This window comes from Chiloscyllium punctatum, chromosome 29 (assembly GCF_047496795.1).
Source record: "Chiloscyllium punctatum isolate Juve2018m chromosome 29, sChiPun1.3, whole genome shotgun sequence".
Taxonomy (NCBI): domain Eukaryota; kingdom Metazoa; phylum Chordata; class Chondrichthyes; order Orectolobiformes; family Hemiscylliidae; genus Chiloscyllium; species Chiloscyllium punctatum.
Window position 1 is genome coordinate 58868918 of NC_092767.1, and position 13010 is coordinate 58881927.

Consider the following 13010-nt stretch of genomic DNA (forward strand, 5'->3'; position numbering starts at 1 on the left):
TCCCCATGTCTGCCGGTTTTCTCCAGGTGCTCCGGTTTCCTCCTATAGTCCAAAGATGGTGCAGGTTTGATGATTTGGCCAAGCTAAATTGCTCATAGTGTTTAGGGATGTGTTGGTTAGGTGCATCAGTGAGGGGAAATATAGAGTAACTGGGTAGGGAAATGTGTCTAGGTGGTATAGTCTTTGGAGAGTCGGTGTGGACTTGTTGGGCTTAATGGTTTGTTTCCACATGGTACAGTTTCTATGAATTTCTACTTCCCAGGGCTCCGCCATGAACTGTGTAAGTCCTGCCCTGGCTTGTCTTAAGAAAATGCAACATTTCACATCTAACTACTTCAACCTCCATCTGCCATTCCTCAGCTGATTGGATCAAAATACGTCTGAACTTATGGATAACTTCTTCTCTGTCTACTATACTATCAATTTTGGTGTAATCTGCAAATTTACTTAATAATGCCTTCTACATTCTCATCCAAACCATTTATATAAACAACAAGCAATAGTGGCCCCAGCGTCGATCCTGATGCCATACTGTTGGTCACAGGCCTTCAGACTGAAATACAATCCTCTACCACAACCCTCATGTCTCCTATTGTGAAGGCAATTTTATATGCAATTGGCTAGGTCTTCCTGGATCGCATATAATAGAACATTACCAAACACTCTATCATGTGGAACCATGCTGAAGACCTTGCTAATGTCCATGTAGACAAAGACTACAGCTCTGCCTTCATCTATCCTTTTGATTACCTCTTCAAAAAATCTCAATTAAGTTTGTGAGACGTGATTTTCTACGCAGAAATCCAAGCTGACTATGCATAATCAGTCCATATCTTTCCAAACACATGTATGTCCTGTAGATCAGAATTCCTCCAAAAGCTTACCCACCACTGGCATCACCTGCTTGTGCATGTCTGGCTTTTCCTTTAAACTTTTTAAAATAATGGGTCTATATTAGCCACCCTCCAGTCTTCCAGCACTTTACTCATAGCTATCGATTATACAAATATCTCTGCTAGGCCCCACAATTTCTTCCTTAGTTTCCTGCGATGTCCTGGGATACACTTGATCAGGTTCCAGGGCTTTAACTACCTTTATGTGTTTTAAGATCTCCAGGATTTCATTTTCTGTGATGTGGACTTTTTTCAAGACATCTTTATTTATTACCAACATTTCCTAGCTTCCATGTCCTTCTCCACAGTAAGTACTGATGTACAATAATCAACAGCTCATCCATCTCCTATGATACTCATAGTTAGCCTCAAGCATATTTAAGGGGCTCTAATCTCTCTCGAATTGCTCTTTTGCCTTTAAAATATTTGCAGAATCACTTTGGATTCTCCTTAACCTCATTTGCCAAATCTATTTCATATCCTATTTTTGACTTCTGATTTCCCTCTGAAGTGCACTCCTATACCCTGTTTACTGCTCAAGGAATTTACCAGCTGTCTGTACCTGACACATATTCCTTTTTTTTCTTAACCAGAGCCTAAATATCTCTAGTCATCCAGTGTTCACTTTTCCTGCCAGCCTTGCCCTTCATTTGAGGAGGAATATGCTGCCCCTGAATTCTCACTATCTTATTTTTGAAAGCCTCCCATTTGCCAGATATCCCTTTACCTGTAAACAAACTCCCCAAATCAACTTTCCAAAGACCTGTCTAATACCATTAAAATTGGTTTTGCCCACGCTTTGAATTTTAATTTGCAGAGCAGGCCTATTCTTTCCTCTAACTGTTTTAAAACTAATAGAATTATGGTCACTGGTCCAAATATGACCCTCACTGACACCTCAGTCACTTGTTCTGCCTTATTTTCTAAGAGGAGGTTCAGCTTTGCCCCTTTTCTAGTCAGGCCATCTATATATTGATTGAGAAAACGTTTTTGAACATATTTTTAAAAATTCATCCCATCCAAGCTCTTAACACTGGCCATCCCAATTTATGTTCGGAAAGTTAAAATCCCCTACCAATACAACTCGCTTATTCTTACAGCAATCAGCAATCTCTCTACATAATTGCTCCTCAATTTCCCACTGCTTCCCATTTGCAAACACAATACTGTGAAAATTGTACTATGCCTGAAGTTGAGAACTGACTTTGATCCAGGGCACTATTTCAATCTGTATCAAAACACAGGATCTGGTGCTTGATGATTATCTAATAAGAGTCGATCTAACTCTTTTATTCATATTAACACTTTTATTTGATTGACTACAATGTCTTTGAGTTAGCTGGTCTTTTCTCAACTGTCTAATTATAAAAACATATTTGAGAGCAGCAAATTAACTTCAAAAGTTTAGTTAACATTTCTTGGAACATGGATATCATTGAACCGCAATATTGTTACAGTGCAGAAGGACGCCTTTCATCCCATCCAACCTTCCTGCACTGGGAAATTATTTCAGCACTTTCCCCAATGTATTCACATTTTTCCTATAATGTGGAGCCTGCAAAGTACATAAAACACAAACTGAGGTGCCTTGTACAAGTTCAATATTAGTGTCTTTCTCTCGAACTCTATACCCCATTAATAAAGCCAAGAACACTGCATATTTTAAGTACAGTTCCTCCACATGACCAGCTGCTTTCAGTAATCTGTGTACATCTACACCAAAGAGCTTGTGCTCCTGAGCCCCCTTTAGAATTGAAACCCTTAATTTATATTGCCCTTCAGTGTTCTTCTGACCAAAGTGCTTTGCCTCACACCTCCCTACATTGAACCTCACCTGCCAATCACCTGCCCACTTCACTAATTTGTCACTGACCTTTTGGAAATCACAAAATTTGCCTCACAGTTCAAAGTTCGCCCTGGTTGACTATCATCTGCGAACTCTGATATTGTATCCTGCACATCAAGATCCATTATATAAGCAAGAACACTTTTATTTGCATTTACTTATCCATCTCTTTTGTCCCTCAAATTATACTTCATTGCTGTTTTCAAAACAATTTTACAAATGTATTGCATAACTGCTAACATCTAATCAATTGTTTTGAGGGCGTTCAGTTTCCCAACCTTCTCCTCCATTCAATGACCAACCTGTACCACATTTCCATTTCCCAACTTCGGTTCATATCCCTGATATTGAAAGCATCTAAAACAGTACTTAACTCTGCTTTAATGTTTCAGTTTAATCTTAGCACCCACTGCAATTTAATGAGGGAGTTTCTAAGTTCTATTAGAATTTGTGTGAAGGAATGATTCCTGAGAACACTCCACTCTACCTCTAATTTTATGGTGTCATCCTTTAGTCTCAATTTCTCTTGAATTATTTGGGGCCATCAGTCAAACCCAAAAAGACCATTATATACTATAAGACACTTCAGTGAATTTCCTTGCCGTTGAAGTTGCATATAACTTGGAACTTAGAACAAGGCTAACAATAGGTTGATTCAAATACTAGAGTGTAATGAACATTTACAAAATTTCAGTGATGGTCTATCGAATTATTGAAAATAACAACATTGATGTCACACTCACTGCCAAAAGATAAAAGAAAGAAATACAAGTATAATATTGTGGATACAGTGCCAATCAATCTCTATCATGTTGATATTGACCAGTTTTAACATTGACTTCTCAAACCTACAGACAATAAACTGTTCTGAGATCACTTTAAAAAGCAATTCTTCAATCATTCATATAATTCTTTCTTTTCAGTTTTCTCTTACTTTATTGAAGTCTTTCTCTCTTTCACTCTTTGTTTTTTTCTATTGTGAACTTTCCTCATATTCACTGCCTCCCTCTCACAATGCTTTGTTTTCTTTATCCTTTATTTGACAATGTTTGACTCTACTGCACACTGAGGTCGCAAATGTCATCTTTATCCTTACTACGTCCTACTTAGTTGACACTTCCAGTAATTAACAGTGCATTTTTACTAACAGTTGCCAGGAAAACTTTGCCTAACGAATGACACATGTGAAGAGATTTTTCAATTCAGCAAGATACCCATGTATAAACGCAGTGAAGTTCTCCTGATCAATAAAAGATACTGTATATGAGTCTATCTCCCACTATATTAGTCAAGAAAGGGAAGAATCTTGCATTGAATATATTCAGTGTGAACAGTAGGAATTTCAGAGATTGGACTCACAGTGAAGGTCATCTCCACTTGAGGCAGGATGAAACAATAACAATGCTATTCTTAAAGCAAATCAGGATTCCAAAGTTGGCTTTGAACAAAGAGACAAATGATTAACTGAACCTATGCCACTACCCACTGGAGATAAATTACGAAAATAAAAGTCAGTATAATGTTTTCAATTCTTCACCTACCTGAAACTACTAATTTGGTCCCATCGCCAAATGTATAGTCATAGTTATTTGAGCACAGTGCTACAGAACAATGTTAAAACTGCCAACTATTTAAAATGCTGTCCTCTGAGAAGGATTCTCAAATGACACACTTACGTCCTTTTAAACTTAACTTTGACGATGGATAGAAAATACACTACAACACCACTCCTTGCATTTCATACAAGGTGTTGAATTTCAATTAATAAGTGATGCTTCACAGCAGTATTGACAGCCAGCGTTTATCATCCAACCCCTTAACTGTATCAAAAACTTTAAGAATTAGTCAAACTAAGAGAAGAATGTGATACTGAAATCTGGGGCTAATTTCCAGAATTTAGTAGCTTAGCAGTCAAGCACACAGCTGCGTGGTGGCTCAGTGGTTAGCACTGCTGCCTCACAGTACCAGGGGCCTGGGATCGATTCCCACCTCGGGTGACGGTTGGTGTGGAGTTTGCACATTCTCCCCGTGTCTGCATGGGTTTCCTCCCACAATCCAAAGATGTGCAGGTCAGGTCTATTGGCCATGTTAAATTGCCCATTGTGCTAGGTCCCTTAGTCAGGGGTAAATGTAGGGTAGGGGAATGAGTTCAGATGGGCTACTCTCTGGAAGATCAGTAAGGCTGAAGGGCCTATTTCCATAACTTTAGGAAATCTAATCTAAACTCGACCTGAAGAGACACAGAAGTGGTGGAGTTCTGCAGAACGGGGGGATGAGGGAATGATGGAGATTGCAAAATTGTATTGTAGTTCAACTTCAGGAATTTTGGAGGAAATCATAACTCAGTTGTGGGAATGTCGAACTTTCTGCAACAGGGAATGCCTGAGATGAAAAATTAGCATTGGAAATGAAAGCAGATACAGAGAGGACATAGAAATAGAATGACAGTTTGAATCAGTGAGAATTTTTTTTTAAAATTAGGAGGACGATGTGCATCTGGAATATTGCGTTTTGATTATTTATTGGTATATCAATTTTTAGAATGAATAATCCACAAGATCTTTAATCCATCTTTGTGGAAGTGGGCAATAATCTTGGAATGTTCTTTTTAACAAGGCTCCTGATATCTCCAAAATAATGGACTCCAGCAGTTCAGCAAGGCAGCTCGCTACTAACTTTTCAAGGGTAATTAGTTCTGGGCGATAAATGTTATCCTTTCCGGAGATTCTGACAACAAGCAAACAATTAAAAATATTCCTATATTTCTCAACAAATTCACATGTTCATATTCTGAATGAATTTTGAAATTGATACTTCCCACCAGAAATGTTTGTCTTAGAAAAATGGCAGAATACCTAATTTTCAATTCATTTATTTATTTGAAAGATGAAAATTTTAACCGTATATTTTAACTTGCAACTCACCAAAAACGGTCAGTTTAGAAATCCCTGCTCCTACATCATCATGTCACAAAACAAAAATTCTGGTGTCCTACTAGTTTGAACTGCATCTCCCATTACTCGTTGACTTTCGTCTTCTTGAATTTGACTGCAAACATTCTCAATACCATCTATCCACCTCTCGACATGTTAGCCCTGCTCATACTAGAATAGTTTTCTCAGAAATCTTCATAACTTTTAACTAAATTCTGCACTCAAGATGAAGCTCAGTTTGAAGAAAGGAAACAGAACTGGAAATTAGGAACACAAATTTAATTGAATTGAATTTATTGTCACGTGTACCAAGGCACAGTGAAAAGCTTTGTCTTGCGAGATGATTCCATCACAAAAATAATCCAACTCACCCAAAACTGTTAAGAATGTTCCTTCTCCGAAATGCACAGGCTGAGCATTCCCAACTACACTACATTAAACCTTGGTATCAAAATGCAACATAAGTAGACAGATGCACAGAAATGCAAACGATTTCACAGATTTCAAGGCATGCATAAAAGGGAAGCAAAAGGTGACATTTGCAGGCCAGGCCAGTACAGATAGATAGAGGATAAAAAGACTAATGGATAGTTAGACATTTGCGCACTCACAAACCTATTGAAAACAATCAAATTAATCTCATGTCCAAGGTAGCAAATGTCAACAAAATAGAAAGCTAGATGTCTCTATTAAAACATTTCACCTCTCTCTACCACAATCCCTTCAAGAACAAGGGTACAGCTGGAAATATGGAAACTTTAGCCCAACAAACAAAGCAACATAGGAACTGGAAGGTAGACTCCGCAGCCCTTGGAGTTGTCGTGGCCTTCAACTAGTTATGTCATACCGCTTTCTTCGATATCTTTTAATATTTTTGCTGGCAAAAATAAAATCTCAGCTTAAGAAGTTACAATTGACTCCCCAGCTTCAGTAGTTTCCTTGAGGGAAGGTGCCCAAATTTTAACACCCTTCAAAAGTCATGAATTTCCTGACATCATTATTGGACAGTCGGACTTTAATGTTAAAGTTACTCTCCACTATGCAAATATGATTCCATGCTTTACTATGAACTATGCCAACAGAATAAATAGCTGATGGGTTAACTTTTATATTATCTTACACACTTCAACCAAACCAGTCAGTCACCTCTTATATCAGTCACTAAGAACTATATACAAACATTCCTCAATTTTAGCTCTGATGTCAAGCTAGTAAATGTTGATAGGTCACTGCAAATCTATCCTAGAATTTTAGTTGATATTTCACGTCTCTCAATACGATGATAATCTGTTATCTACTAATCTATTAAAAACTTTTAGATCAATAGGAAATGCATTGAATAATAAAAATATCCATAACAGAAACAGACCACTCCATCAGGATCATGCCAATGTCTGCCGCAACTCTCCCTATCCTATTTCATCACAATATCTCTATGCCTTTCTCTCTCAAGTGTGTTGCATCTTAAATGCATCAACTGTAATCACTTTCAATCATTTGATATGATAACAATTCTTAACATTTATTCCAGGTCTTTGGTGAACTTTCTCCTGAATTCCCGATTGGTTTTGTTACCAATTATTTTATATTTATAGCCTCTGAACATGGTCTCAGTTGCAATCAAAGTACATTTTCAATTTAAGCTGTTTTGAATAGGTCCGAGTGAGTAAATGTTCGGAGGGTCGGTGTGGATTTGTTGGGCCAAATGGACTATTTCCATACTGTAAGGATTCTATGATTCAATGTGACTCCTTTCATTATCTGAAAAATGTTCAGTCAGGTCACGTCTCACCCTACTATTTTCCACAAAGTGAGCTCACACTGTTGAGTTTTTTTTAATGCATCTCGGACGTAGGGTGTCACCAGCTAGGCCAGTATTTATTGTCCATCACTAATTGCCCCGAGGGCGTTAAAAGTCAACCCTACTTCCAAGTCCTTGGTGTCACATGTAAGCCAAACTAGGTATGGATGGCAGTTTCCTTCTGCCAAGGACACTAATGATCCAACTGGATTTTGCCTGACGATCGATTCATGGTCATCATGAAATTTCTAATACTAGAGTTTGATTAATTTCGGTATTCTACCATCTGCCATAGTGGGATTCGAAGTCAAGTCCCCAGAACATTACCGGGATTTCTGGATTAACAGTCCGCTCGGCCCATACCTCCCAGTTCAGATGCGGTCATTGTTAATCTTTATTATGTTTATAAATTCATCCAATGTCGCTACAGTGTTACAACATGTAAAAGACGTTCAGACAGGTACATGGTTAGGAAATGTTTAGAGGGATATGGGTTAAATGTAGGCAAATAGAACTAGTTCAGTTTAGGAAATCTGAAAGGCATGGGTCACTTGGACGGAAGGGTATGTTTCCATGCTGTTTGACTCTATGACTTTAATAATATATTCCTGGAACTACATAAAGACCAATTGAATCTGATACTTTTTCATTGTACAGTATTGCTTTGCGCTCTTGTTCTACTCTCACAGGCCAACTTCAACAATTCTGTTTGCAATAATGTTATTTCTATTTCTGTTTATTTCGAGGATGTTCAATTTTCTTCCAAGGACCTTCAGTTATGTTTTCTCTCAAGCTCTTTTCCACCAGTCCAGTGACTTATCAAGTCTTCCACTATAAAAGCCATAATTATTTACCAAGTTCCTGCATTTCAACCCCCTCAACTAAACTCTGCATTAAGACATGAACTTAAACAACTTTCTGTAGCGCTGAGAATGTAATCACTTACCGAAAACGACCAACTTCGTCCCATCTCCAAAGTAAGCTTCGCTGTTAAAGCACAGCGGTACCAAGCTGTAGCAAAACCCCATTGAGTCTGTGTTGCTAAGTCAGTTCTGCTGAAGTTCCTGCTATAGTTCCTGAATTGACCTTACGAACATACGGGTGATGATTCCCTCTTTAGATTCTGTTCCACCATTCAATTACATCGTGTTTTTTTTGGTATTTTAACTTCACTACCCCGCCCTGATTATTTAACACGTAATACCTTTGCCGAACAAGCATCTATCAATTTCATAGTTGAGGTATCAAGTGGACAGCAAATCTCGGGAGATTTGTTGGAACAACATATTTCTACATTTCCACATGCTTCCACAAAATACACTGTTGATAATTTAAGATGCTGCAAAGCCCTCCTTGCTTCTCCATCTCACTGACCAAAGGTATTAAAATATTTGTATGTAGGTTTTCGAATTCTTTAATCATCTTAACCCATTGACTACATCACCCTGTAATGTTTTATATACTTACAGAATGCAACATTTCTGGTCATGTCACACACAATATGTTATAATATCCATACTATCTTTTCTGGGAAGGAGATTATATGTCGCGTTTTCTCTGGACTGGTTTTGCAGAAACCCACGTACTGTCCTTGGAGCCAAGGTGGTGATGGCAGAATTTGAATTCGGTAAAATCGGCAATTGGAAATCGAGGGATGATCTGAATCCACTGTTGTAAAACATCATCTGGTAAACTAATGTCCTTTTAGGAAAGGACAACTAGTCTGCCTTCCAGGCCCATAGCAACATAATTGACTCTTAACTGCCCTTAGAGGGCTAGCAACTCATCCAGGTACAAAGGCAACTTGGAATAAGGAGAAAATAGTGACAGAGTGAATCAGGTTGTAGGTCTCATCAATGTTTTGTTTTAATCTTGAATTTATCACATCTCCCCCCTCCCCCCACATCATGTTCAATTGCAGATTGACGTGGATTCTGATCAATACTAGAACCGAAATAACTGTAGACTTACTTAAGACTGTTAACTTGGTCCCAGGACCAATGTTCAATTGAACAACGTTCAATTCTAAATCAAGAACGGTCTCGGGAATTGTTTCTTACGAAATGAAAGAGATCGGCATTTCACAGGCAAAAATTTAAGAAACAAGTACTGAACTGGAGAGAATATGAAAGGCTCGGCTCATTAGTCATCAATAAAGTATTAGTGGACACACTGGGAAAAATAAGATAGATGACTTACCCAGAACTGTTAATTTAGTGCCTGGCCCGAAATAATTTACTTCTGAAGCACAGTGACACTACCCCGTCACAGACAGCCTCAAAACAGCGTAAATTTTCAGTCTGTGTGATGCCATTCTAAATGAAGTATACTGATATGAAACATATGAATCTCATTTGACTCTGTATGCTTCCAGGTTATGCATCCTCTGTATGCATCCTTGGATGCTGTAATTGCCTCTAAGACGTTGTTCTAATCTATTGGTTCCATCTGTACCTGCATGATTAAATGTTGGTCCCTGTCGACCAGTTTATTCTGAACAGATTCTGAATGCATGGGTAGAACTATAATTTAATTGCATGGTACGTTACACCTACGTTAACATTGCGTTGTTGTATTCTTGTATTGGACAGATTACAAGAATCACCTCCAACTTGCCCGAGAATGAACCAGACATCTCTCCTTTGTGAATCAGAAGAGGGAGTCAATGCCTTCTCCGGAATTGAATATTGCTCGGAAGTGTACTGCATTGGGCGCATTTCCCGAGATTATTGACACATATCAGAACAGTCTCTGACGTTTTAAGTAGCTCAGATCTCAGAGGACTGTGAACTTTTATTGCTAGATAACTTCTGAGGTGAATAAAGTTCATTCTCTTACCGTTAATTTGATGCCCATCCCGAAGTATGTTATTGACTCCACATGTTCTCAGATGCCAACACCATGGAACAGTCACCTAAAAGTGGACTGTTGTCGCAATTAAGAGTTACTGGTCAAGTCATGAGAACACTCAAAGGGTGGTGGAGCACAAAAATCCTTTAAAAACGGAGGAGAAGCATTTGAATTCCGCCAAGGAAGTTGCATGGAATGGCAATGTGAGAAATGGCTGAATAATTCTTTGTCAGGCTTGTCAAAGGAAGTTGGGATGAAGAGTGATCAATGTTCAGAAAAATGACGCAAAGATGATGCATTTTGTTTCGTTAGAAGTTCCTTGCAGTTACAATTGTCCTTTCATGGTATTTCCCTGAACCGCTTTAATTGAAATGTGATGGTGGTGCATTCACCTTGTTATCTTCTGTTGAGCTCGTTTCGAAGGAGGTTTTTGTACAGAGGTTGCATTGAAATTAATCACAGTGCCCTGCTGTCCCCACGGTGAAATACTCTCATACAAAAAAATGTCGAGTATGATTGGCATAAGACCCCGCCTCTTAAGTCCCTCTGCTCAGCTTTAGTTTGCAATGTCATGTGGGATTGATTAGATCGTCGTTGGACTCCACAACCTCTTCTGAAACTTGATACATAAGAAAATGGGGTGGACTCGTCAACCATAGAGCACAGCAACTTGAGGAGGACATACAACATCAGAGCTCGTTAAAAAATGGAAGAGGAAACCAATCAACTGCACTTTAACTTGTATAATAGGGATTTAAGGAATTCATCCAACCAATGGAGCTATTTGCATCGGAACAAGAACAGGCTATTCAGCATGTTCAAGCTGAAAATAAGAGACCATTCAATTACTTTATCTTCAGTTGCACAGACACTGGGGGAGGTTATTCAACCTCTTTCCATCTGTGACACACGAGTGGGAGGCCCATTTAACCATGTAAGAGAGAGAGAGGAACTATTACTTGTTGCATCTTTTCTGAAATGTACAGGACGCTGGGAACCTAACACATTTTCTCAACCAAAAGACCTTAGATATCTACAGTAAATCAAGTGCATTGTAAGCTGGTAAACTTATCTCTTGAAAAGCTAATTTTGCTTCCTTCGCTGAAGGACATGAGTGAGCCACATGGGGTTTCAGCCATCAATTGGCAATGATTTGACGGTTATAAGTAGATTCTTAATTCCAGACTTTTAAAAAGAAATCGGAAGCAGGTTCCACCATCTGACGTAGCGGGACTCATACCTTAGCCATCAGATTACTAGTTCAATTCGAGTGGTGATAATACTACCAGGCCACTGCCTCCCGCAAAGCGTGCGACGCTGTTGTCATTTCAGTTGATCTTACTTCAAGCCAATCCTGCCCACCATGCACCTGCCACTTACAGTAGCATGGAGAACTCCATCGTTTGTCATCTGTCTTAAGGTGTTTCAGCTTTGACCGAATGCAGCACAAAACTTCAGGTTCACTACGTTGATGAAAGTGTTTAACAATGAATTCCAATGTTGAATTGAGGAATTGGACATGGATGTCAAATACTGGCGGTAGAGGGGTGACGGCTGTATGGAAGTAAGTGTGCAATACTTCATAACGATTGAAACGTTATTAAGAAGAATTGATAACCTTAGCACTAAGTTGTGGAAACCTCTTGTGCCATCCACCAACTTCCAGAACCGGTGCCTACAATCACCTTCAGAACATTCAATGAAAATCATAAACTCTATCGAACTGAGATCTCAAAACTGCAAGGTGGAATGATGCAGGTGCAGTCATATTTCTATTACATATTTCCTATTATGAATGTGGTTCCATTCCTTAATGGGATACTTAAATGTTGAAATTACCATGAGAGTCAGTGCTGATAATGTCTATTTACTTGTTTATGCAATATAATCTAAATAGGCATGGCACTTCCTTTAGCTTTCCGTCCATTGTTCCTCAATTCGCTATGGTATTAGTGTATTTATGTAAGTAAATTATGCTAACTTGCTTTAACCAGATTTTTATCCTGATTTCATATTCGATACTGAATGTGAGTGGCTATGGAATTCATATTCTAATTAATCCTTTGGAATGTTAACGAATTATTGAATACAATACCATTGATATTGTAGTTTCTCCCCTTGCGAACAAAATATTAAGCCACTATTTCATTGGGAAGTTCTTTAAAGCATATAAAGGAAATTGACTCGACCATATGTGCATAGTGCATAGGTCTGGTATCCATTTCACAGAAAGAAACATGATGTCATTGAAGGAGGTGCAAAAATGATTTTCAAAGACACAAACTGAATGGTTGTACTTTTCAGGAATCAATCAGATTGATGCACTGTTCCCTGGATGAGAGAAACTGGCAGAGAGTTTTGTTTGTGGTCAAATGGTTTGTTAGGGTCGGTGTAAAGAAAATGGTTAGAGTGCAAAATAAACATTGATATAAAATAATGATGGATAAATCCAACCGGGAAGTGATGAGAAAAGGCTTAGCCCACGGCAAGGGTTCTGATTGGACAAACATATGAAAGGAGAAGAACGAAATGCTGACAAAGTTGCAGGAAGTGAGTAGGCGGAGGATAAAATTGACATCAAGCATCAACATGTTCCAGGAGATCTAAACATTTTATAATACATAAGGCGCACTCCCAAAATGTCTTAGTCCTATAATGGAACTGATTTTTGCCTATGTACAGTAATG